We start from the raw sequence: 26,209 nt of genomic DNA on the forward strand, positions 1-26,209 counted from the left end.
GTAGGATTGGGAAAAAAAAAACAAGGTCATCTACAGTAGACGAGGGCACTGCCTTAAGTTAAAATTGCTGGCTCAAAGTGTTATTAAATTATGCTTGGCGATTCATAGTAGTAAATGATATAAATTGTGATCTGGCTTTTGGAAGATATGTGGTTTACAGCAGTAACTTACTGAAAAAGTATGGTGCAGGAGAGGAAGTATTCAAGATCTCAACCAATATGACCCACTCCTCAGGTGTTGTATGTTACTCTTGTTGAGAGAATTTCAGTTGTTGTATGTTACTCTTGTTGAGAGAATTTCTTGAGAACAGCGTTCAAAAATGACTATTTATTGCATTGTGTCCTAACATTTGCAACCTTCCCAGCAAGAAGAAAAATACACATTACGAGGGTTACAATCGAAAACCTGTTCCTATCATTTTACGTGTTCAATAAGGTCACCGTTGCGCTGGCTGCTATAACTCAAGCATGTTTCGACTCATGAGCAGAAATTTGCATTGTCACACTGAGTTAACCTTCCTCGAGTAGTTTAAGGCGAGTTCCGTAAGGTGCGAGGTATTGAACTCTTTGAGAGGCTGTGTGTAATGGTCTCACACTTTGACATGTTGAGCTAAAGTATAGAATGTTCCCTAACCTTGAGCTAGATTTTTTGGGCGAAAAAAACACCTTAAAAAATGAACAAATTCTAACATAGAATAATAGGTATCATAAAATCTGAATCTCAAGGCATTTGCTTTGTATTGATTCATGTTGCCTTAAGGGCTTGAAATGAAATAATTCAACATTTGTGAGGATGGTCTGTCTTTCCTTGTTATTGGTTCACATGTAATTGATGGTAGGTAGCATTACTGCCCTCGCCACTGCAACCAACCAAGGCAATTCTCAACATGGAGAATCACCAAATCAAGGCTCAGCTATGCCATGCAAGCCCGCCTTGGTTTCTAGTGAAGGGGCAAAAGTAAAAGGTCCTGAAAGTGAGCCAGAAGCCACCGATTCCGTACATTTATCAACCCAGAATGTATTAGGCTCTAAACAGTCTGATTCTGTGGTCATTGGGTCAACGAAGTTCACAGAGCAATTGACAAACTTGAAGACTTGGTGGAAATATGTTCACGATGCTTACAAATTAAAGAGGACTCTGACACACGGGGTTATGGTACAAGTCCTATTTTTACAATACACTTGGGACCAAGTGGCCAGATCGAGAAAGTTACGAATTGATCAAAAAGAAATTCAAAGGCGACAATCAACAGATGATGTCATTCCAGGTTTTGATAGTAGTGGCAACAAGGAACAAGCACAACAAAAGGTATTGCTAGCCCGAAGCATTGCAACGGATTTGGAGTCGAGAAAAATGGATCTTAACAGACATAGCACTGTGTTCACAGTGGCACAACACCCAAGTAATATGAGAGTTCTACTAGTCATCAAAAGTTGTTAAAGCAGATTGACGTTAGCGTGCACAGAGCTGCTCCTATTTTGAAATGGACTGTGATCAACCTATTTTGAAATGGACTGTGATCAACTGGTACAATATTTTTGTGAGCACTTGGAAGTTGGTGGACCTTCAAAAATGAAGGACCGTATGAGACAATGGAGAACCTGGATTGAGGCAGTAGGCTTATTAAGATAGGTGTGGGCATGGGTTGGGAGAAAAATGTATTTTGTGAGCACTTGGTGGACCTTCCAAAAATGAACCACCATACGTGAGACAAATTAGCTAAAGGGAGAGAATCTCACATGATGGAGAACCAAGATTGAGGCTTATAATTAAGTTGGGTGAGGGTATCGCCTTCATTCCACACAATGAATTGAATTTGCACTCAATGGAAGAATTACAATTGAATTGAAATTTAAGGGGGTGTGAAGATTTACATTACAAGAAAGCTCTTAGGCTCAATAATGTTACAAAGAGGAATTAACCAGCTTAATTAAGCTTCAAGACATTGTAAAACTTGGAAAAAGGCGAGGGCTATGGTGGGGTGAAGGGTTGGAGGATTTAGTTGGATGTAGCGGCAGTACAATGCATGCAGCTCATCGTGTTGTCCAATCAGCTGGTGACACCGCACCAGCTCTTCAATCGACTCTTCAAAATCTAGCAGGAGGTCCTCAGAATAGCATGTCTCGCCATCCGCATCCATCATACTACATGACATGCTCATCGTCATCATCATCGTTATGGGCACCTGTGTCACGTGCATGGCGTGCATCCACGTCATCCTCGGCGCATGCTCTGTCAGCATGACCGGCGATGCCATCCGCCTGTGCAACGCCGTGCCCTGCAGTCCTGTGGCCGCAATAGTCAGACTCATCACATGAATTTGCGATGATCTCGCTCATGCCATCTGTATCTGCACTATAATCAAGCCCTGCAGACAGATTTGCGCTATACTGGCTGTAGCTGTCTGAAACGAGCAGCTACATTTCCGGCCTGGTGTTACCTGAAAGCTTGCAGAGGACGCCGTACTGTTGTCCTCAGAATCTACAGTACTACGACTGAATGCTGTATGTGCTGCACTGAATGCAGTCCTGGAGCTTCCTGCTGTGCAGTTGCTGAGCCGGCTGCTGCAACTGCTCATCACATTGGCTGACGCCGCTTCAACGTCATGCAAGAGGTGATCCCCGTCGCGGATAATGTCGAAGCTGCAATTAAAGGACTCTTCACACTAAAGGGTTCGTACAAAATGTCGTCGCCAAGATGGGCTTGGTTGTCCAGGACGAGTTGGGAGGGCTCCCTGGTTGTGGTGGATGCGGAAGGAGTCGCTGTGGGGCCGTTAAGCACAGCTCAGCAGGTAACAAATCTTAACAACAAAAATAGCAATCCAATGCATGCCGTCCACCTAAAAAAACATACCCTTGCTCGGCAACTCCCATTGGCCTTTGGCCCTATGGCCATGGAGTCAAAATTCCTCCCTGTAGACCCTGCCTAACGGCAGTGCCAACAAACTTAACTACAAACAAATTTGAGATGAATCACATATTTTTGAAGATTGAGGGTGAGAGCACTTAGAAGAAGACACCAATTCAAGTTGGAACGAATCACATTTCTATCACATAAAGGAAACTTCAACCTGAATTAAATCACATATTTTGGAAAATAGAATCCATGAGGGAGAGAATTGCTCGCGCGCGCGCGTGTGTGTGTGTGTGTGTGTGTGTGTGTGTGTGTGAGTGAGAGAGAGAGAGAGAGAGAGAGAGAGAGAGAGAGAGAGAGAGAGAGAGAGAGAGAAATGAAATGAAATGAAATGTTATATTAACGTCTTCAAAAGGCCATAGTGACCTATGAGACCCGAAAGTTACGAAGTGGTGGATCTGATACAAAGTCAGAGTAACAAAATAACATAACAACAGTACAAAACAAAGATATATACTATGAGGTCCTAAGTTGGTCGATGTGAGCCAAGCAAAAAACGAAGCAAAAAATGGGCGGCTTGTTGGGATAGCTAAATCACAAGAGATCTAGCATCGGTCGTTGGCGAATCTCATCAATTTCCTCCATGGTTAGTAGTCTGACCGGGCGTCGTGCATGCTTGGCCAGCGTGCATGCTCTGAATTTTCTATCGTAGCCTCCGTCGATGCTGTGTAGTTCTTCGCAGTCGTCGCGGGCGCCTGGATTTTCCCAATTCAATCGCTTGGTCAATCAGTGTGCCTTTGTTGTGAGACGAGGGGGAGCTCTGCTGTGGGAGTGGCTCTTGCGGCTGTCCCGTGTTTGCTCTGAAGAAGTCTGTGATCCGTCTTTGAGACTGGCTAGCCTCGCCATTCATTAGGCTATCTCCGTGTCTGCGCAACTCGAGCAAGAACAAACCTAGACATCTCTGATCTTCGTATCCCATGATTCTTGAGAGTGGTCCAAAACCCTCTCTGAACAAGCAATGGAAGCGGCCTCGTATCTTGTAGTAGACGGGGCAACGGCATGTATAGTGTAGCTCTGTCTCAGGTTCCATGTTACACAAGGGGCATGTCATGTCCTCTGTTGGTACTCCGCTGTATCTCCCAGTCTCAATCCGCAACTGGTGAGAAGATGTGCGTAACTGGCCAATAGCACATCGTATCCCATGAGACAGTGGGTATCCATGTATCTGGGTCTCGTCACAAAACCATCTTCCGTAAGCTGGAGAAGGTGGTCTCTGTAGAAAGCCATCTTCGTGCCCAATTCCTGTGCTGGTTGTATCCATGTCCTCCTGGTGTCTAGCTGGGTCAGGTCTTGGCGGATGAGCTTGGTGATCTCTGATTGTGTAAGAGTGAGAGATGGTGCATCCAATGAGCAATGGAATGGTGGCAGCCTGTCTATACTGAACCCATGTGCCTGAAACCATGATGTCATCTCCCATACCAGCATGTTGTATCTCCTTGTATGGCTAGCTGTCGAGAGGATTCAAGTGTTGTGCGAGCATATCTGTCTCTAGGAAGTTCCCATGTGCGGTTTATGAAGGAGACTGATCTGGTGAGCGCCTCCACCACTAGTGGGGAGGCCGCTAGCTCTACTCAGATAATGGCCCGTGGTGGTGATGCCTTGGCTCTAATGAGCCACGAGATCATAGAGACAAGAGGTTTCTCCATGTTCCCCCATCCGTCTGTGTGACCCGGCCTCCCGTGGTGATCCAGTGAAGGTCCCCATATCTTGGTTCCATAGAGCAATGCTGAAGCCACCAAGGTGTCAAAGAGCCAGAGCTTCGTCAGGGGCTCCTGAAACTGAACCTGTGAACACATCCTCTCCAATCTACCCAATGCTGCGTGGGCTCTAGTAAGTCTGGTCTCAGCTGCTCTTCTGAGTGAGAATGCACGTCCGCTAAAACAACTCCAAGGTAAGTGTAAGAGTCTGTGTACTTCACAGTCTCCTGGCCGTATGTGAATGTAGGTGCTGACCTCCTGATCCACTATAGGGTGGTATTAAACACCATAACCTTGGTTTTACCCAAGTTGACAGACAAACCACTTTCGTGGGCAAACGTATGCAAAGCATCCAATTGACGTTGCATTCCCTCTGGGGATTTGGACATCAACACTATGTCATCAACATATAATAAAAGTGGAATCCATGTCCCTAGGGGCCTGCCAACTGTGCACCTCTATCACCATCGCTCTCAATGTAGTCAGAAACCTCATCCACATACACACCGAAAAGAGTAGGAGAGAGCGGGCAGCCCTGCTTCACCCCAATAGTGGAGTGAACCGGTGTGGAAAGTCCCTCCGGGGTGCGTACATGCCCTACTACTGATCTGTACAATGCCATGGTCCCCCAAATGAGTTCTGTGGGTACTCCCATTTCTTGTAATCTGCGCATCAGTCTGGCTCTGGATACTTTGTCGAAAGCTTTGTGGAAGTCCACAAAGCTACAATAGATCCGTCTCCCATGAGATCTGCCTTCTTCGATGATGGCCCTGAGTGTCAGGATATGGTCAAGAGTAGAGAAGCCTCTCCTGAATCCTGCCTACCCAGTTGCACGTATTCCTTCCCTCTTTGCCCATCTACTCAACTGTTGCTCAAGAATGGATGCATACAACCGTGCCAATGTGTGCCCAATCATAATAGTGCGATAATTCCCAGGCTCCATGGGGTCTCCTCTCTTGAAGATAGGTACGATCGTAGATAGGTTCCAAGTGTTCGGTATGCCCTCACACATGGCACGGTTAAACATAACTGCTAGAAGCTTTGCTAGTAGGTCTTTGGCATGCATGAAATGCTCAACGACTAAACCATCATGATCATATGCTCTCCCAGTCCTCATCCTGTCAATAGCTTTCTTCACCATCTGAACGGTGAAAAAGACACATGCGTGTGGGCATGGATCGGGGGGGTTGGGGAGGGGCGGCTGTCCAGGTATTGTGTACAAAGATGATGCATACTGACCCCAGGTATCTGTGGAGGAAATAGCAGAGGGGGGGGGGGGGGGGGGGGGGGTGCTCATGAAAGAGCCGCCACGCCTCACGCGAGTCCTGACTCAAGAATAACTGATATAGATCCTGCTTGAGTCGAACCAAAAAAGACCTCTTCTTCCATTGCACCAAGCGTCGGAAGTCAATGTGTGACTGTCTGTGAGTGACGTCCCCCAACAACACCTCCCTCTGAAGTCTGGCTCTAGTCTTGCGGCACTCCTCATCGTACTAGCTGTTCTGAGGCATGCTCCCAGATTGGCGACTCTGCTCAGGCTGGGTGTGTGGATATGATTCTGCTGCTACCTCATGTAATGTCTGTGTCAGTATAGTAGTTAGCTCCTCCAGAGGTCACCCAGGGTCCTCAGTGCATAGGCGTCTGTAGATTCCATTCATGTATACAGAATCCGTCTCCCGTGTGAATGTGTAGCGAGTGGGGGCTGCTACTCGTGGCCTGTGTGCTACACTGAACTGGAAGGAGATGGTCATCGACACCAGAGCATGATCCACTGCCACCCCGACCGGTCTAGGCCCAACTGTGAGGTCCTTGATACTAGAGATGAGATTCGACTGTGCCATGACATAGTCCACTGTGCTGGCTCCATGTCTGTGTGGGAAGCATGTAAAACCTCCAATAGCAGGAAATCTCTGTAGGCCGTTCAAGATGGCCAATCCATGTGCAGTGGCCATGTCTATCAGGTGTCGCCCATACTCAGTATATTCCACATCGTATGATAGTCTGGAAAGGCCCGTCTCTGCAACATCTAGCTCTCTTAGCATCTCCTCTGAAGTATCATAAAACACTACGTGGTGATGGGCAGTCCTAGCATTGAAGTCCCCTAGGATGATAATGCCACCATCCCTAGAGAACTCCCATATGTCATCATCCAAAATAGAGAAAGGGGACTGTCCTCTGGGTGATGCATAAACTGATGTACTCGGGGGAAAGTAGCAAATAGCTAGATAGAGGTATCTGCGACCTGTCTCTGCTTTCAGTCTCACCCACATGTACCTAGCCTGCTCGTCCCTGCGGGATATATGTATCAGTGGCTGCAGATCCTCTCTACATAACACTGCCACTCCCCCCGAGCTCCGCCCTCTATGCTCTGAGCGTGTCTCTTGTCTATAGGCTGTCTTCCACCTGTATCCAGTGATGTGAGGCATGGATTGCCTAGGGGCCTGGGTTGTCTCAGAGTAAAAGATGATGTCTCCTCCAGTAAAGCTATCCTCAAAAGCTCCCACATCAAGACACATAGATCCATTGCAGTTCCAGGCAACTACTTTGAGTGTGGTTCCATAAGTCTCGCACCGTCATGGGAGCGTCGCTCTAGTATTACCACTTTTCTGTCTTGGTAAAAAGCGATCTTGCCTTTTCCCCTTGCCGCTCTAATCTCTGGCATTACTTCCTGCATATGAGCGATCTGCGAGAGGGTGAGATCATCCCCGAGAAAGATGCCAGTCTCTTTAAGAGTTGGTCTTTTCTTCAAGAAGGACTTCTTCGCTTCCATGGAGGGAAAATGGAGGATGAGTGCACTTTCTTTTGAGGTTTCTCCACTGCTTCCATTTTTCTTTATGTTGCCCACTCTCCATGCCCTTGTGTGCGTCGGCTCATGAATCCCCATCAAGGCTGTGAGTTCTTTTACTTCTTCGTCCACATTGCCTTTGTCTTTAAGACCGCAAATTCTCACATGTAAAGCGTGCACCCTTCTCCTCTGCTCCTCCTCTAGTGTCTGATTAATGATGTTGTTGGGTGTGGACGTGGGCGTTATCTCCTCGCCTTTTCCTTTCTTGGCCTTCTTGATCCATTTCTCGGCTTTGTCCGCCTTCTGTTGAGTTTTGGTAAGAACATCCACCCAAGAAGTCGTCATTTCTTTGTGCTTCTCTTCTCCCTCCTTGATGGCCCATACTTGCTCCTTGATCGTCTTGATTTCTTCGATTACTGAGGGTTGCAGTTCGCCCTCTTCCAGTGTGTTTCTTGATCGTGCTTCAACGAGATCTTTCTTGAGTGACGCGATCTCTTCCTCTTGGGTCGTCACTCGGTCTTCCAGCGTGCTTATCTTGCTCTCTTGGATCAGCACGCGTCCTTTGAGCATGTTTATTGTGCCCCAGAGATTGCGGTTCATCTTGGTAATGATCTCCGTCATTTCCTCTTTGCATTTTTGAATGGCATCCTCTAGGGGATCGGCTTTATTGTTCATCTTCCTCATGCTTGATCACCGTCTGCAAGGGAGTTAGATGTACGTGTGCACCCACACTAGAGAGAGAGAGAGAGAGAGAGAGAGAGAGAGAGAGAGAGAGAGAGAGGGAAACAATATTGGCCAATTTTATGAAATAATTTAAGTTTTTGTGAGAGCTAGTAATTGATACATAGCTGATTGCTCGATTAATCTGATCGTAATAGGAAGTGGTATTTGTGAATCCACTTGAGCTATTGTCATCAATGACACCATGTTTTCCGACCATCAAGATATCATTTCCACGGAGAACAAATAGGCATTTGGTAGATCATTCGTCTACCCGTTTAGGTGATTCTCCTGAAACAATACTTGACAAATGATCTGCTCGTTGATGTGTAGTGCCCTTTTTTACAACCACAGTGAAATCAAATTCTAGAAGAATGATGAACCATCTCACTATTCTTCCTGTGCTGCATGACTTGTTGACCAAGTACAACAAAGCTTGGTGGTCTACAAAGAACACAAACTTGTTGGCTAATAGGTAATGTCTATACTTTTGAACGACATAGATCATTCCTAATCCTTTCCTTTCAGTGGTGGTGTAATTCTTTTCCGCCATGTTCAACTGTCGGCTAGCATAAGAAATAGGAAAGTCAAATTCTCCGTCTCCTGGTTGAGCGTATACAACCAATAGCAAACTTGGAAGCATCTACATGTATGTGGAATATCTTATTCCAATCTGGTGCTCTCAATATTGGAGCTGAGGTGAGAGCTTGCTTAAGCTTCATGAAAGATTCTTCACATGCCTCGGTCTACTCAAAGTGTGTCGGTAATATCCACAATGTCCCATGAAGGCTTGTACCCCCTTGATTGTTGTTGGTCTAGGCAAATCAGCAATGACATGAATTTTGTCAATATCAATAGATATGCCATTTTTAGACACTATGTGTCCAAGAATTTTTCTTTGTCTACCCATGAATGTGCACTTTTCAGGATTTAGGAAAATCCTATAAAGTCTACATTTTTTGAGTACCTTTTTGAGGTGTTCAAAATGATCCGCCCGAATTGATGAATGTACGCATAGATCATCCATATATACTTCTAAGAATTTCCTAAGATATTCTTTAAAAGAATGGATCATCAACCTTTGAAATGTGGCTGGAGCATTAGTTAACCCAAACGGCATAACCCGATAGGCAAAAATACCCCACTCTGTTGCAAAAGCAGTTTTATGATGATCTTTTAGGTCAACCAAGAGTTGATTGTAACCCGAAAAGCCATCTAAGAAGCTATAAGCCTCTTTTCCTGCAGCTCGTTCTAAAACATGCTCAGTGATTGGAAGAGGAAATTGTCTCTAATGGTAGCTGCATCCACTTTTTTGAGATTAACACATACTCGTAATTTTCCATTCTTCTTGGATACTACCACAATTGGAGACACCCAATCTATGTGTTCAATTTCGTAAATGAATTGGGCATTCTTTAGTTTTTCAATCTCTTCTTTTATCTTCCTGGCAAATGTTCCATTATACGTGTATGGCCTTTGTCTACTTGGTTTCTCATCATCTCTCATGGGTATGGTATGTTGACAGATTTCTGGATCAACACCCTTGAGATCCTTGTAAGACCAAGTGAAGATATCTCGGTATTCTTTTAGCAATCTTAGCAAAAGCTCTTCTTCTTCTTCTTCTTCTATTAGGCCATTCGCAATGTAAGCAGGTTTAGGCTCTTCTCCTGATTCAACCAGGTCTATCTTTTTAGCGTTTTCAGGCCCTTCGTATGACTCGCCCTATTTCCGTAGTTCCCTAACAGGTTGTTCGACTATGATTTTTTAATCTTGGAGAGTATATTTTTTGTAATGGGATGGAACGCTCATTACATCCTTACCATCCTCTTCCGTGGTTTCCATTTCGGTCGTATATATTTCCTTTAGAGCTTTTTTCAACTCTTGATATTTCTTTTCCCGCTCAACTCGGGTCATGAGTGGTTTCTTATCCTGTGGGTATCCTTCCTTGATTTTCTCGATGTTTTAGATATTTTTGAATTTTTGTTTGAAGGATATTCACCAGTGATTTTGTCCTTGACACAATCATTTGCATCTATTTGCATCAAGAATTGTGTTCTACTGGAGACTGATGGCGTAGGTCGTGCTTTCACGTTTCTGGTGTCTATACCATTTTTGTCTTCTCGATTTCTGGTTAGGAAAGCCAAAAAACTTTTCCTCCCCTCCTTTCAAGAGTAGCTTAGCTCTCATATGTTCTTTTTCCGACCCCAAACCTTCTGAGGTAGTTGAGTGTATCTAACTCATCAGTTGCATCGTAGTAGAGGTCTGAAAAGACTTGTTGAGCTTTCATCAAGTCCTTGGGTTCCTCATCTTCGTTTTCAATGTTGAGGGTTGAAATCATTTGGATGGGAATTATTTCATAGCCATCCTCATTGCAAAATTGAGTAGGCATAGACGTATTCACACATACATCCATGGTCGCTAAAATTTGAGTCTGCTCAAATGGCTCAAACAAATGCTCTGAAAAGGGTTCAGGTACATAGGCTTCGTCTGTGCATTCCCTTTCTAGAATATATTGTTCTCGTTTTAAGCTTCCATTTTCTGAAGCTCCACACATCCAAATAGGAGTGTCTTTGTTTAACCAGGATGGAAGCTTAGTTTCAGCCAAAGAGACTGAATCAAACTCTTGTATGGGTGTTTTCAAGACATCTCTATAAGTGGGATCTTTTAGATTTACTCTTGTTATAGACTCCACTTGCTTCAAGTACAGATAGTTGTTTCCCCAATCTTAGATAAGCTGTACCTGTCGCATGAAAGGTCTTCCCAATATGATTTCATAATTAAGTTTTTTCCCAAAGTCTACTATGGCAAAAGTGTGTTGATATTCAATTCCACAGAAATTGACTATCACCTTTTCAGCAGCCCTAATGGTCTTTCAATGTGTCCGTCAGCCAATTGAAATTTCATTCGAGTTTGTCTAATGGCTAGTTGTCCCCAAGATTCCCATACTGCTTTCGTGGCTATGGCTATACGTGCTCCACTATCCAGTATTGCCATGGTTTCAATGTCATTATATTTCATTGGAAGGGTGGTGTTTCCTTCTTCCCCTTCGTAATATTCTCCGACTTTGTTCATGGGAACATATCAAATCTCTTTGTTGTCCATTTTGTTTTTTAATTTTTCAATTTTTTTGAGATTAACCTCGTTATCCCCACCTTCTCTAGAGTTTTCTGTAGATCATTCCATAAATATGGTTTGAGTTTTAACAGTTCTCCAAGGTAAGAGTGCATTGGATGGGTGTAGACATGATGGAATGAATGTTGTCTACTTCTAGGGTTTGTTCAACTCTTTTTACCTGAGTGGTCTTACACACTATGGATTCATCTTCGTTAATTATCTCCCAAGTAAGAAGGTAATGTTTTTAAGGTCAATGGTTTCGACATTCCTGAAGCTTCAGATCCGCAATCCTCGTACAAGGATTGAAGACCATATTAGGTAAAGTGGGAAAATCCCAATTCCCAGGTTGGACAACTTTCAATATATCATGTATAAAATATAGAGATTTTGTCAAAAATTTGAGTTTTCTTAAGGTCTCATTCCACTTTATGCACATACAATATACAATGAAAACAACTAAAATATCATGGTTTCAATCAATTGGATTATTAGGAGAGGAGTATATTGCATCCATTATCGTTGTCTATGTTCTAATGTCCTACCTACAACTTATCTCAACATGGAGAGCTTGGTTTCTAGGTCCACCACTTGTCCAAGTTAATGTAAAAGTGACTCAAGGTTCACAACTTGTGAAAGCAAGGATCCATTGAGGAATACAATCCACTTGGCTATTTTTCCTTAATTTATTGCATGTGACATTTAAGCAAGGTCCACTTCTAATCTATAACTTCTTAATTTGAGGCATGGGGCATACATAAAATATGTAGCATATGCTCTATTGCCTCATAGGAAGGTTGGTTTCAAGGTGCACTTATCCATGCTAGCCTATCTTGGAGAAATGATGGAGCTTTCTTCTCTCCTTGTTTCAATGGAGACTAGCTTGGACAAGTGGTGGACCTTTGCTTCTCTCTATGTTTCAATAGAGTTAGCTTGGACAAGTGGTGATCTTGGAACAAAACCCCCATGTAAAACATATCATGGGTATTCCAAGTGATTAGAAAGATTACCATTTAAGATATAACCTTATAGGTTGGACAACTAGATCTTGGCTTGGAGAAATGGTGGACCTTTGATTCTCTCCATGTTTCAATGGAGTCTATCTTGGAGAAATGGTGGAGCTTGCTTCTGTCCATGTTTCAATGGAGCCTAGCTTGAACAGTTGGTGGACCTTTGCTTCTCTCTATGTTTCAATAGAGTTAGCTTAGACACGTGGTGGATCTTCAAAATAAACCAACTACTATCAATGTTGCCTAGCTTGGACAAGTGGTGGAGTGTTTCTCTACTCCATGTTTCAATGGATCTTAGCTTGGACAAGTGTTGGACCTTAAAACAAAAACCCCATGTACAACATAGAATGGATTTTCTAGATTTCAATGGAGTCTAGCTTTAACAAATGGTGGAGCTTGTCTTCATCCATGTTTCAATGAAACTAGCTTGGACAAGTGGTGGACCTTGTAACAAACCCTCCCATGTACAACATATCATTGGTTTTCTAAGTGATGGGAAGGAATACCATTCAAGATATAAACTTATAGCTTGGATAAGTAGTTGACTTTAAAACCAAATTCATCATAATACAATGAAATACAGGTCAGCCAATTCCTAAATCTTGAGACCAAACCTCCCATGCTATTAGAGATAATATATTGGATAAGTGGTGGACCTTCTATTATTTTCCCATGCCTAGTTTAGACAACCGGTACACTTTGCAGCTATAAAGGTTGGACGAGTTGTGGAGCCTTGTTTCTATCCATGTTTTAATGGATCCTAGCTTGGACAAGTGGTGGACCTTGGAAAAAAGCTTCCATGTACAACATATATGAGGTTTTCCATGTTTTAATGGAGCCTATCTTGGACAAATGGTGAAGCTTTCTTCTCTCCATGTTGATTTTGGAACTACCTTAGACAAGTGGTGGAGCTTTTCTTTTCTACTCTTCATAATACAATGAAGTATATGTTGGTTACATGGTGAATCTTAAGGCCAAACCTCCCATTTTACTAGAGATGATAGGTTGGACAAGTGGATCAACCTTCTATCATTTCTCCATGACTATATTGGACAATTAGTAGACATAACATCTCTCTATGTTGTCTAGAGATGAGCTTGGACAAGTGATGGACCCTGCTTCTCTCTCCCTTGGTTTACTAGTTTGAAGACTCAGTATATATACTTTCTTAGATCTAGCTTGAACAAGTGGTGGACCTTGCATCCACAATCTTAATTCAGTATAAAAAAGTATATGAAAAAATAACATAGGAATCTTGGTTTGAAGGTCAAGCAATTAGGTTCCAAATGCACATAATAATATATTTTCCACCCATATTAAAAGAAAGTTAAATATGCAAATAATAATATATTTTCCAAATGCACATAATAATATATTTTCCACCCATATTAAAAGAAAGTTAAATATGTTATTACCAAATTGACAAAGGTAACGTCCAAGAATTATATCTTTCCATCTTGTCAGATCTAAATCTTCATCAAGGCGACATGCATGTATACATCAACTTTCAAGCCATTCAAGAATACATGCACTTAGATTCCATAGTTTTGTTTTCAAAGTCTTTTAGATTCTAAAACTCTTTCACATAAAGTATGTAATGACAAAATTCTTGAAGCAAACATTTGTGCCCAAGAAAAAGATCCCTCTCACATATTTAAAGTCCATGAATTCTCTGATCCACACTTACAAGTTTTATTTTGACATCAAACATCAATTCTTTCATAGTTCCAAATAAATGCAACCTCGATATGAATTGACAAAAAATGAATTTCTTTTACTATATGACCCAACATAGGCCCCAATCAAATAAAAAATGAGTCCCCAAAAATTTGGGTGCACTCTAGCAATACATCAGAGTCCCCTTACAATAGGATGCACTCCAATAGTACATTGAAGTCCCCTTAGAGTAGGGTGCACTCCATTCAAGTGTTCATAAAATTGACACACCTTTTATAAAAAAAAAAAAGACTATATCAAATTATACAAATGTTGAAAGATACACACTAGAATAAAAAAAGCATCTTATAGCCATATTTATTCAATGCTTTCGTGTTGACAAGTACACACCAAGGACATAATTTGTCTCAGAATCACTATACTGATTTACAATTGTGTTATATGTATAGACTCTCTTATCTCTTGCATACAACCATCCTACCAACCATGGAATTATGGTTCTCTGCAAGAAGTTTTGAAGTTGCTCGGAAGTTTGCCTCCACATCTTTGGAAATATAAGATATGTCCCTGGCATGTTCCACATCACCCTATATGGAGTGTCATAAAAAATTAAGGTATTGTTTGCATCCAAATCCTCAAATATCTTCCAAATATCACTCAGATTTTTGTGATAAACCCTTGTAAATCCTAACATGATATTTGGATTTTGGCAATTTTTGTTACTCATAAACACCTTGAACTTGGTATACTGCTCAGGAAAACACTTTTGTGTGATGCGTTGCACCCTTGTTAAGTTATAGCAACTCCATATCCATAGCTCAAAGTATTCAGCACAAAAATCCAAAAAACTTTGTGCGTCTGGTCGCACCACATGATAAACTTCATCTTTGTCCTCCACAAGTCGCATGTGTTGAGCCCAAGATGGCATAGAATCTCCATGTTTCATTTCAACTGTCTTGAGAAGTAACCCCTCTAGATCCAAGATAAGTACTCTTTTGATGTCCTTGAAAGCAAGTGGTAGGTGATAAGGAGGTGATTCATTCCTTGGACAAGGTCTTGGAGGAGGTTGGATGGGTAATTCAATAGTTTTCTTCAATTTATGCCAGCATATAGCCAATCCATTTTTCTGTAATGGTTCTGAAATTAAAGAACAAGAACACTTAATGCAAACACAACAATAGACATGATTTTTACATTGTCTACCCTAAGGTTTTATTAGATACCAAAATCCATCTATGATCTACTCATTAATAGAAAGAAAGTCAAATTAAAATCCTGACTCTTTTTTATGCTACACTCTCTCTTAGTCTCAATACCATGGAGTTCAACTAGATTTAAGTCAACTAATAACTACTACTTGTTGTTAAAGGTATGCTTGAAGTGTATAAGGCTTAACCAATGCTCTAGTGTAGAATGGGTATTTAGGTCTCAAGGTCTACCACTTATCCAAGCAAAGATCCATTTAGATATGGAAACCCAATTTTTCTTAATATAATGATATAGAGTGGACAAGTGGTGAATCCTGAGACCAAGCCACTCATGCTACTAGGGATAATAGGTTGGACAAGTGGTGGACCTTGAATGTAAACCCCCCATGTACAAAGTATCAGGGGTTTTGGGTATTTCAATGGACTCTAGCATCTTGGAAACATGGTGGAGCTTACTTCTCTCCATGTTTCAATGGAGTCTATCTTGGATAAATGGTGGAGCATCATTCTCTCCATGTTTCAATGGAGCCTACCTTGGACAAGTGGTGCATGTTTGTTTCTCTCTATGTTTGAACATATCTAGCTTGGACAAGTGGTGGACCTTGGAACAAAATCCCCATGTAAAACATATCATGGACATTACAAGTGGTGAGAAAAAATACCATTCAATATATAACCTTATAGGTTGGAAAAGTGGTGGACCTTAACACCCAATTATTATTAATATAATGACATAGAGTGGACAAGTGGTGAATCTTGCGACCAAACCTACTAGGAAAAGTACGTTGGACAAGTGGTGGACCTTGAATGCAAACCCCCCATGTACAAAATATTACTCATGCTACTAGGAATAATTTGGTATTAAGGTCCATGTTTCAATGGAGCCTAGCTTGGAAAAGTGGTGGACCTTTGTTTCTCTCTATGTTTCAATAGAATTTTCTTGGACAAGTGGTGAACCTTGGAACAAAACCCCCATGTAAAGCATGTCATGGGCATTACAAGTGGTGAGAAAAAATACCTTTGAAGGTATAACCTTATAGGCTGGACAAGTGGTGGACCTTAGCACCCAATTCCTCTTATTATAATGACATATAGTGGAAAAGTGGTGAATTGTGAGACCAAACCTACTAGGGATAATAGGTTGGAGAAATGGTTGACCTTGAATGTAAATCACCCATGTACAAAATATCATGGGTTTTGCGTATTTCAATGGAGCCTAGCATCTTGGAGACATGGTGGAACTTACTTCTCTCCATGTTTTAATGGAGCCTATCTAGGAGAAATGGTGGAGGTTCCTTCTCTCCATGTTTCAATGGAGCCTAGCTTGGACAAGTCGTGGACCTTTGTTTCTCTCTATGTTTGAATATGGTTAGCTTGGACAAGTGGTGGATCTTGGAATGAAACTCCCATGTAAAACATATCATGGGCATTTCAAGTGGCGAGAAAGGATACCATTTAAGATATAACCTTATAGGTTGGACAAGTGGTGGACTTTAACACAATATAATGACATAGAGTGTACAAGTGGTGAATCTTGAAACCAAACCACTCATGCTACTAGGGATAATAGGTTAAACAAGTGGTGGGCCTTGAAATAAAACCCCCTAGAGTGTTTCAATGGATCCTAGCTTGGAAACATGGTAAAGCTTGCTTCTCTCCATGTTTCAATGCAGCCTATCTTGGATAAATGGTGCAGCATCATTCTCTCCATGTTTCAATGGAGCCTAGATTGGACAAGTGGTGGACCTTTGTTTCTCTCTATGTTTAAATAGAGTTATCTTGGAAAAGTGGTGGACCTTGGAACAAAAACCCCATGTAAAACATATCATGGGCATTACAAGTGGTGAGAAAAAATACCATTCAATATATAACCTTATAGGTTGGACAAGTGGTGGACCTTAACACCCAATTATTCTTAATATAATGACATAGAGTGGATAAGTGGTGAAATTGGGACCAAACCTACTAGGGAAATAGGTTGGACAAGTGGTGGACCTTGAATGTAAACGCCCCATGTACAAAATATCACTCATGCTACTAGAAATAATTTGGTATTAAGGTCCATGTTTCAATGCAGCCTAGCTTGGAAAAGTGGTGGACCTTTGTTTCTCTCTATGTTTCAATAGATTTATCTTGGATAAGTGGTGTACCTTGGAACAAAACCCCCATGTAAATCATGTCATGGGCATTACAAGTGGTGAGAAAAAATACCATTCAAGCTATAACATTATAGGTTAGACAAGTGGTGGACCTTAACACCTAATTCCTCTTAATATAATGACATAGAGTGGACAAGTGGTGAATCATGAGACCAAACCTACTAGGGATAATAGGTTGGACAAGTGGTGAACCTTGAATGTAAACCCCCCATGTACAAAAAATTATGGGTATTGGGTATTTCAATGGAGCCTAGCAACTTGGAGACATGGTGGAGCTTATTTCTCTCCATGTTTCAATGGAGCCTATCTAGGAGAAACAGTGGAGGTTCCTTCTCTCTATGTTTCAATGAGCCTAGCTTGGACAAGTGGTGGACCTTTCTTTCTCTATATGTTTTAATAGAGTTAGCTTGGACAAGTGGTGGACCTTGGAATGAAACCCCCATGTAAAACATATCATGGGCATTTCAAGTGGTGAGAAAGGATACTATTTAAAATATAACCTTATAGGCTGGACAAGTGGTGGACTTTAACACATATTTCTTCTTAATATAATGACATAGAGTGTACAAGTGGTGAATCTTGAGACCAAACCACTCTTGCTACTAGGGATAATAGGTTGGACAAGTGGTGGACCTTGAATGTAAACCCCTCATGTACAAAATTATGGGTTTAGGGTATTTCAATGGAGCCTAGCTTGGAGACATGGTGGAGATTGCTTCTCTCAATGTTTCAATGGAACCTATCTTGGAGAAATGGTGGATCATCCTTCTCTCCATGTTTCAATGGAGCCTATCTTGGACAAGTGGTGGATGGAGTTAGCTTGGACAAGTGGTGGGTCTTGGAACAAAACCCCTTTGTAAAACATAGCATGGACATTACAAGTGATGAGGAAAAATATCATTCAAGATATAACCTTATAGGTTGGAAAAGTGGTGATGGACCTTGATAAGTGGTGAAGGATACCATTTAAGATATACCCTTATAGGTTGGACTAGTGGTGGACCTTAACACCCAGTTATTCTTAATATAATGACATAGAGTGGATAAGTGGTGAATCTTAAGACCAAATCACTCATGCTACTAGGTATAATACGTTAGAGAAGTGGTAGACCTTGAATGCAAACACCCCATGTACAAAATATCATGGTTTTAGGGTGTTTCAATGGAGCCTAGAATCTCGGAGACATGGTAGATCTTGATTCTTTCCATGTTTGAATGGCACCTATCTTGGAAAAATGATGGAGGTTACTTCTCTCCATACTTCAACGGAGCCTAGCTTTGACAAGTGGTGAACCTTTGCTTCTCTCTATGTTTGAATAGAGTTAGCTTGGACAAGTGGTGGACCTTTGCTTCTCTCTATGTTTGAATAGAGTTAGCTTGGACAAGTGGTGGACCTTGGAATGAAACCCCCGTGTAAAACATATCATGGGCATTTCAAGTGGTGAGAAAGGATACCATTTAAGATATAACCTTATAGGTTGGACAAGTGGTGGACCTTAATACATAGTTCTTCTTAATATAATGACATAGAGTGTACAAGTGGTGTATCTTGAGACCAAACCACTCGTGCTACTAGGGATCCTAGCTTGGACAAGTGGTGGACCTTGGAAAAAAGTCCCCCTGTACAACATAGATGAGTTTTTTCATGTTTTAATGGAAGAGAGATTCGACAAATGGTGGAGCTTGCTTATCTCCATGTGGATTTTAGAACTAGCTTGGACAAGTGGTGGAGCTTTGCTTTTTTACTCTTCATAATACAATGATGTATAGGTTGGTTACATGGTGAATCTTAAGGCCAAACCTCCCATCTTACTAGAGATGATAGGTTGGACAAGTGGTCAACCTTCTATCATTTCTCCATGCCTATAATTAGACAATTAGTAGAACTAGCATCTTTCTATGTTGTCTAGAGCTGAGCTTGGACAAGTAGTGGACCTTGCTACTCTCTTCCCTTGGATTATTAGTTTGAAGACTCATTATATATACTTGCTTAGATCTATATAATTACTCATTAGTTAGGTTACAAGTGGGTATGTAATTTGTTAGCTTCAAGGGACTTTGAATATTGAATAGTAAGACCAAGTGCTGGTTTGAAGATCTTTTGCTTATCTAAACTAGACTCTAACTCAATAATAAGTTTCATAAGTTCCACGAATTGTCCTATCTAGGCTCCAAAAGAGTCTTAATTGGTTTGTGCTAGATTATAACTTCCTTGATGGGGTAGAATCCTAGAAAAATGAGGCACTATAAGTTTTACCTTAGCTCAAATGGATTTTTCACTTAAACTCGACTGCAATTTGGCTATCTAGTCTTTGTCTCGATGGAGTTTAACACTAGATACATAGTAGTGATATTTAAGCTTCATGTCTCTTCACTTGATCGAGATATGAGACCATACTTTCAAGGTCACCACTTGTCTTACCTAAAGACCAATGTGAGACATGGGAGCAAGAAAGCCATCCGATATTGTTTTAAGGACTATTACATAGGCAATCAATAACTTAAGTAAAGAAAAAAAACTTGGATCTTTCACAATTAATAACTTAAGTAAAGCCAAAAAGACTTGGATCTTTGACAGTTTTTTTCAAACTAAAAAAGCACAATCTCATGCTAACAAAACTATAAATCACAATTGAAAGGTTTGAACAAGAAAAAGATCAACAATCTTAATAAGAGGATACTTTTCATTTCATTTGATGATTACAAACTAAAATAAAGTCTCTCAAGAAATTGATAAACAAAAAATGTAGGTGACTGCTTCATTATTTTGAGCAAAAATATCAAAATCTCTATTGATTGAGCTCCATCTAGTAGTATCCTTTGTAAGATCCTGCAAGAAGGAATAAAAAGAAAGATTTGTTAGATACCATGCACATGAGTGTTCAAGCATGTGTATCAAGAATATATGACATGTCACTAGTACCTTAGGGTTGCTTTCTATCCAGCCTTAGAAGATTGTTCTCAGCTTTCACCTTATTTATATAAGCCTTTGCTGTGGTTGCCTTCAAAACTCCTTTTGTGTTACAACCCAATTGCCTAGCTAAAGTGGTCAATTGTGACGCCTTCATGCTTTCAATGGGTGTACGCTCCTTTGCCAAGATCTCTTGTATTTGGGCTCTTCTCATTTCATTGCGGTGGCTTGTGTCACTTGCATCTTCAATGATAGTTTCATCTCTGTCACCTTTTGCAGGTGGTATTCTTCTTGTAAAGAACACCTTAGCTGACCAAACATCATTTTTCTGCTTCCAATACTCCATGATTTGTTTGTATTCACTATCATTTGTCACTATAGGTTGTCCATAACGATTAGAAGCAATTAAATCACGCACATCCCTTCTCTCATCAAGCTGAATCAAGTATGGCAGTAGCTCCTCCAAGAGCATATTGTCAACCATCTTCTCAGCATCAAATTGTGGTGGAAAAATGCAATTGTTTGCTGGTGAAATACATCCCTTGTAAGGAGAGTCATCAATAAGCACTGTTCTTTGTGGATCACATTCAAACCCCATGGCAATTTTGGCTAGAGGCTTGAACATTGCCTCAACGTTTGGATTGTCGGGTCTAAACAATTTTTGAGTTTGAGCGGTGTAGCAAACATCTTGCGACCAAATTGCAAAGAAAGGCAATGTATCCTCAGCTAAGTTGTTTAGTGCTGCAAGGATTTGATACACATTATTCCTAGTAGCTGTCGACCAAATTGCAACATTAAACCTTTGTAAAATAGTCTTCAAGAATTGGATGCAACCTGGCCTGAGTATAATATATCTTTTTGAATCCATTTGCACTGAGTTGTGGTGTGAGGATGGTTGAGGGGAACGTTTCAACAATAGACCATTTAAATCCAATATAATTGTAAGCATGGATTTCTCAACATCTACGCTACATGACGTAGTACCAATTGGCAATAGCTCGTGAGTGGACTTTTCAGTCTCTTTTGATGTATGTTGCATTTTTGAAGCATCGATTTCTTGGTTCTCATTATTGGAAGCTTGCTCAAGTTGCACAACACTAGACTCTAGTATAGAAATATCATCCATCTTGGGCACTTTAGAAACCATAGAATCTATGGATTCTATAGTTGTTGACTGAACCATAGGAGCGTTATCCATCCCAGTTTGTGAATCTAAGAAAACACACACACAAATGGTATCTCAAAACCACTAGAATTTTATTCACCATATTTATATGTAGAACTCCTAGTAAGAAATTTATTTAAGGTAAAGTCGTTGTTAGAATCCTTGCAACCATTTTCAGCATTCGTACACCAAACACCACTTGTCTAAAATACAATCTACTAACTCAACATTTTCCATCCTACACTTTATTAAAGATGAGTACTTAAAGTGAAAACTAAAAGCCACCCTTGTTGAGGAAACATGGATACAAGGTCCACCAAATGTCCAACCTAGACTACAAGAAAATAATTAGAGATTTGGCTTAGATTTGGATTCAAAGGCCACCACTTATTCAAGTAAGATAACTCCACTTGTTTAAGACAGTAATGTTTGAAGCCCCACCACTTGTCCAACCTAGACATTGATTAAATTTTGGTAAGATTTATCACAAATCTAGAGTAGAATCAAGATTCTATGGCCAAGGTAGTCAAATATGTTAGACAACACACAAAGCATAAGAGCACTCTAGATTCTCGTTGAGCATAAACTAAACAATAATCAAATGTTATATTCACTTGAGATTTCATCCATGAAAAATGAAAATGATGCATGTACTTGAGATTTCCATCCATGTACAATACTTTACAATGTCAAGTAAAGTTATAGTCAGCAAACAACTCTTCTCCTGCTTCAACTTGACAAATAGTCTCAATGCATACATGGCCATATTCTTCTGACTTGATGTGTGAAGAGGTGCATTTATGCCAAGGTGGCAAATTTGGATCAAATGTATAGCGTACGTTGGGACAGACATTTGTACTGTGAGAACTATTTATATAGCCCGACACGTTTCCTTCTTCTACACAACCAATAATGTATGATTGATCTTCCTCTTCTTCTATGTTTGGATCCTCTAGAAGAGAATATTTATAAGCTCTTGGAAATATTTTGCATATCTTTTTCCAGTCTTGAAATCTATACTTATGCCTCCATAGTTTAGAATAGTCAAACCACTTTCCAGGGTAGTATGCACAAATAGCCCATAACCAGCTCCTTCAATACATGAAAGTCGCACTTCAAAATCCACACCGTTAATATGGAAAATTACATCTTTGGGAATAGGAAAAGTTGGTGTCCCAAAAGGATCTTCATGCCAATCATAGTGTGAAATACATCTAGATTTTATATCACTTAACTCCTTTGTGTCTGCAAAAAGAAGAAAATATTATGCATAAAATAATGACAATATCAAAGAAAGATATCATTATTTTATAGTCCAATAGGTCCATTGTATGGAAGACTTAGAGTGCCTCTTACATGGTGCCTCCAAGGTTTCCAAAAAATAAAATCATTGGAAAAAAAAGGCCACTGTGTCTCCAATCTATTGCCCATTTGAAGCATAGAGAGAACCAAGGTCCACCACTTGTCCAAGCTAGACATGGAGCATTGACACAAGATCCAACACTTATCCAAGAACCCTATAGTATATGTGGTAACATGGGATGCATTGATGCAACAAAAGTAGTCTAGCCTCCTCATCCATCTCTTTTTTCTTGTAGCCTAGAGGGATTAGTTTCAAGGTCTATCACTAGTCAAAAACTACACATAGAACATTGATACAAGGTTCCACCACATGTGAAACCTATCATCTCTAGTAGCATGGATGGTTTGATATCAAGGTTCATCGCGTGTCCTACCTATACTCTATTGTAGCATATAGATTCTGGTTTGGTGGTACTACACTTGTCCAAACTTGGCTTGTTGTTGATATCTGGAGGTAATCAAGGGTCCTCCACTTGTCCAAGTTAGGCATATAAAACAATTGCAAGGTCCACCATGTGTACAACATATGATTGATTATAGCATGCATGGTCTTATTTCATGGGCAACCATCTTCTCTCCAACATGTGTCCAACCTCGGCTCCATTGAAGCATGGAGAGAAGCAAGGTCCACCACTTATCAAAGCTATTATTTTCTCCAGTGCTTTCAAAACCCATAATACGTTGTACATGGGGGGGGGGGATTCTTGTTTCAAGGTCCACCCCTTGGCTAAGATTGGATCCATTGAAACATAAAGAGAAGCAAGCTCTACCATTTGTCCAAGCTAGGAGCCATTGAAACATGAAAACCCCATAATATGTTGTATACGAGGGGTGTTTTTCAAGGTCTACCACTTGTCTAAGCTATGGTCCATTGGAACATGGAGAGAAGCAAAGCTCCACCACTTTTCTAAGCTAGGATCCATTGAAACATGGAGAGAAGCAAGCTCCATTGTTTGTCTAAGCTAGGCTCCATTGGAACATGGAGAAAACAAGCTCCACCACTTGCCTATTATTGCATAGAGATTCTGGTTTGAAGGTCCACCACTTGTCCAACCTTGCCTTCATGTATGGAGATAATCAAGAGTGCAATGCTTCTCTAAGCTAGGGACATAAAAGAGTTTCAAGGTCCACTACATATACGATCTATGATGGGTTGTAGCATGGGAGGTTTCATTTTAAGGTTGACCACTTCTCCAGCTCCGCTTGTCCAACCTCAGATCCATTGAAGAATGGAGAATAAAGGTGTACCAACTCTCCAAAATAGGCAGGACAATCTCTATAAAACCCATGAATTGTTAATATATGCTATGCTGTGGAGTTTTGTTTGAAGTTCCACTCCTTATCCAAGCTACAATCCATTGAAGCATGGAACTAAGTAAGATATATCTCTAGTCCAAGATAGGATCCATTGAAACATAGAGAGAATCAAGGTCCACCACTTGTCCAAGCTATGCATGGGTAATTGATATAAGGACCACTACGTTTTCACCTATACTATGCTCTATCATGGATGGTTTCATATCCTACCAATTTTCCAACCTATTTAGTAGGTTGTATTATGGGGGTTTGGTTTCAAGGTACTTCACTTGTCTGAGGTGGGTTCCATTGAACCATGGAGAGAAACTATGTCTACCACTTGTCCGAAATATGCTCCTTTAAAACATAAAAACAAGGTCCACCACTTGTCCAAGCTAAAGTTTCTCTCCATTGAAGCATGGAGAGAAACAAGGTCTACCACCTGTCCAAAATATGCTCCATTGAAACATAAAAGCAAGGTCCACCACTTGTCCAAGCTAATATAACAAATGGGTGTTGGTTACAAGGTGTACCACACTTGTCTAAACTAGTCTTCATGCAAGGTCTACCACATGTCCAAGCTATATGAGCTTGTTTTGAAGGTCTACCACACCTCTTGAAATTAGGATCCATGTAAGGTCCACCTTTTGTCAAGCTATGCATTTAATGAGTACTAAAACTAAGTAAATTGCAGTACTTAAATACCTTTCCAAGCTCATTAAGATTTTGGTCTCTAAGGCCGGCCACCACATGTCTAATCTATGCTCTAATTGATTACTTATGCTATTTCTCTCAAAGTCCAAACATAAGCTCCCTTCTAGCAAGGTTAGTTTAAATTTAGGCTCCAGCACCTGTCTAAGCTAGGTTCAATTTATGAAGCATCACCATTTAACCATGCTACGATCTAATGTATCATATCAAGGGGGTATTGATAAAAGGTCCAAAACTTATTGAGTTCAAGCTCTTAAGTAATTAAGTCTTTGTGAGTATTAAATGTTTTAGTTTTAGTCTACAGATCCACCATTCAAAAACTCAAGTAATTTACTATTTACATTCAAACCTTGAATGCTTGAGATAAAAAATACAAGCTCAATCAATACTATATAAAGCAAAATCTAACATTAAGAGTATCAAATCAGTAACAAGAAACACTAACATGCACAAGAAACTCAAAACATACGTGTCTCCATTTCCAAAAAGTCCTCCATTGACAGAGGATGGTGTTGTTGTTGTTCTTCTTCTCTTTGTGGAGAGCACTCCTCTGTAACAGGCACAATGTCGCCTGATTGCGAAGTGGATTGTTGAAGTCCAGCCATTTTTCTATATCTTCATGAGACTTAACAAAGTCTAGCAGCATGGTCTCCATGCTTTTTGCCTCCTCCACACTATCAATTAAGCAGATGACTTCTTTTTTCTGTTGTATTCCTTCTTGTGCAACCAAGGAGCCATCACCAAAAACATCAACAAGCTTGCGGTCTTCAAAACAATATGTACGAATGTAGTGCTTGACCAAAGCTCTTTTTTTGGCCTCCAAATATTGCAAATCTGACATATCGTTATCTGCTACTTGAAGAAGAGAACAATCAATTGGCATGGGATGTTCCTCTGATCTTCTTCTCAGGTCTTCAAATGCATTCCTTGTCCCAAGAAGGCAATAACTGTTAGGAATTGAATTGCTCCTTTGCAAGGAGCTGATGGAAAGTGATGCAATGCACCACAACAATGGTAGCTCAAATTATCTCCCATGGCGTGAAAGGCACATTGCAATTTTGTGAAGTTAGTGAAATCCACAAATGCAAGAAAGACAAATCCAGGATCTGTTGACCCTCCAGCAATAGCCAAGATCCCATCCAAAGCATTGTTAAATGTCTCCTCACTCCACTTCAAATTGCCTCCAACGTTTTTTTGTCATATCTAAAACACATAAGCCAATAGGCACTTTATTATTGAAGTGGCGCATCAAGTAGAGATTGCCTTCCATTTGTAGGCTCACCACATAGATTGACCATGGCAAATCTCTAGGCTCAGTTTTCTCCTTTTGAAGGTGAATTGCCCATTGCATGTATTTTATTGCTCCATCTGGAAAAGCCATTTTCTTTGTTCCACGCGTCAAACTAGATCTGATCCATTCCTCGCATAGCATTAAAATTGTTTTATAAACAACATCATTGATGTTATACATTTTGACCACCTCC

The 26,209-nt window shown here is 40.7% G+C and overlaps 1 pseudogene; it reads right to left on the reverse strand.

Annotated features, from left to right (window-relative positions):
* Positions 1-1,676: 1,676 nt before the first annotated feature.
* LOC147464233 (uncharacterized) lies at positions 1,677-2,830 on the reverse strand (annotated as a pseudogene).
* Positions 2,831-26,209: the final 23,379 nt, after the last annotated feature.

This window comes from Adiantum capillus-veneris, chromosome 1, assembly GCF_014529385.1.
Source record: "Adiantum capillus-veneris isolate H3 chromosome 1, ASM1452938v2, whole genome shotgun sequence".
In the NCBI taxonomy this organism is placed as follows: Eukaryota; Viridiplantae; Streptophyta; class Polypodiopsida; order Polypodiales; family Pteridaceae; genus Adiantum; species Adiantum capillus-veneris.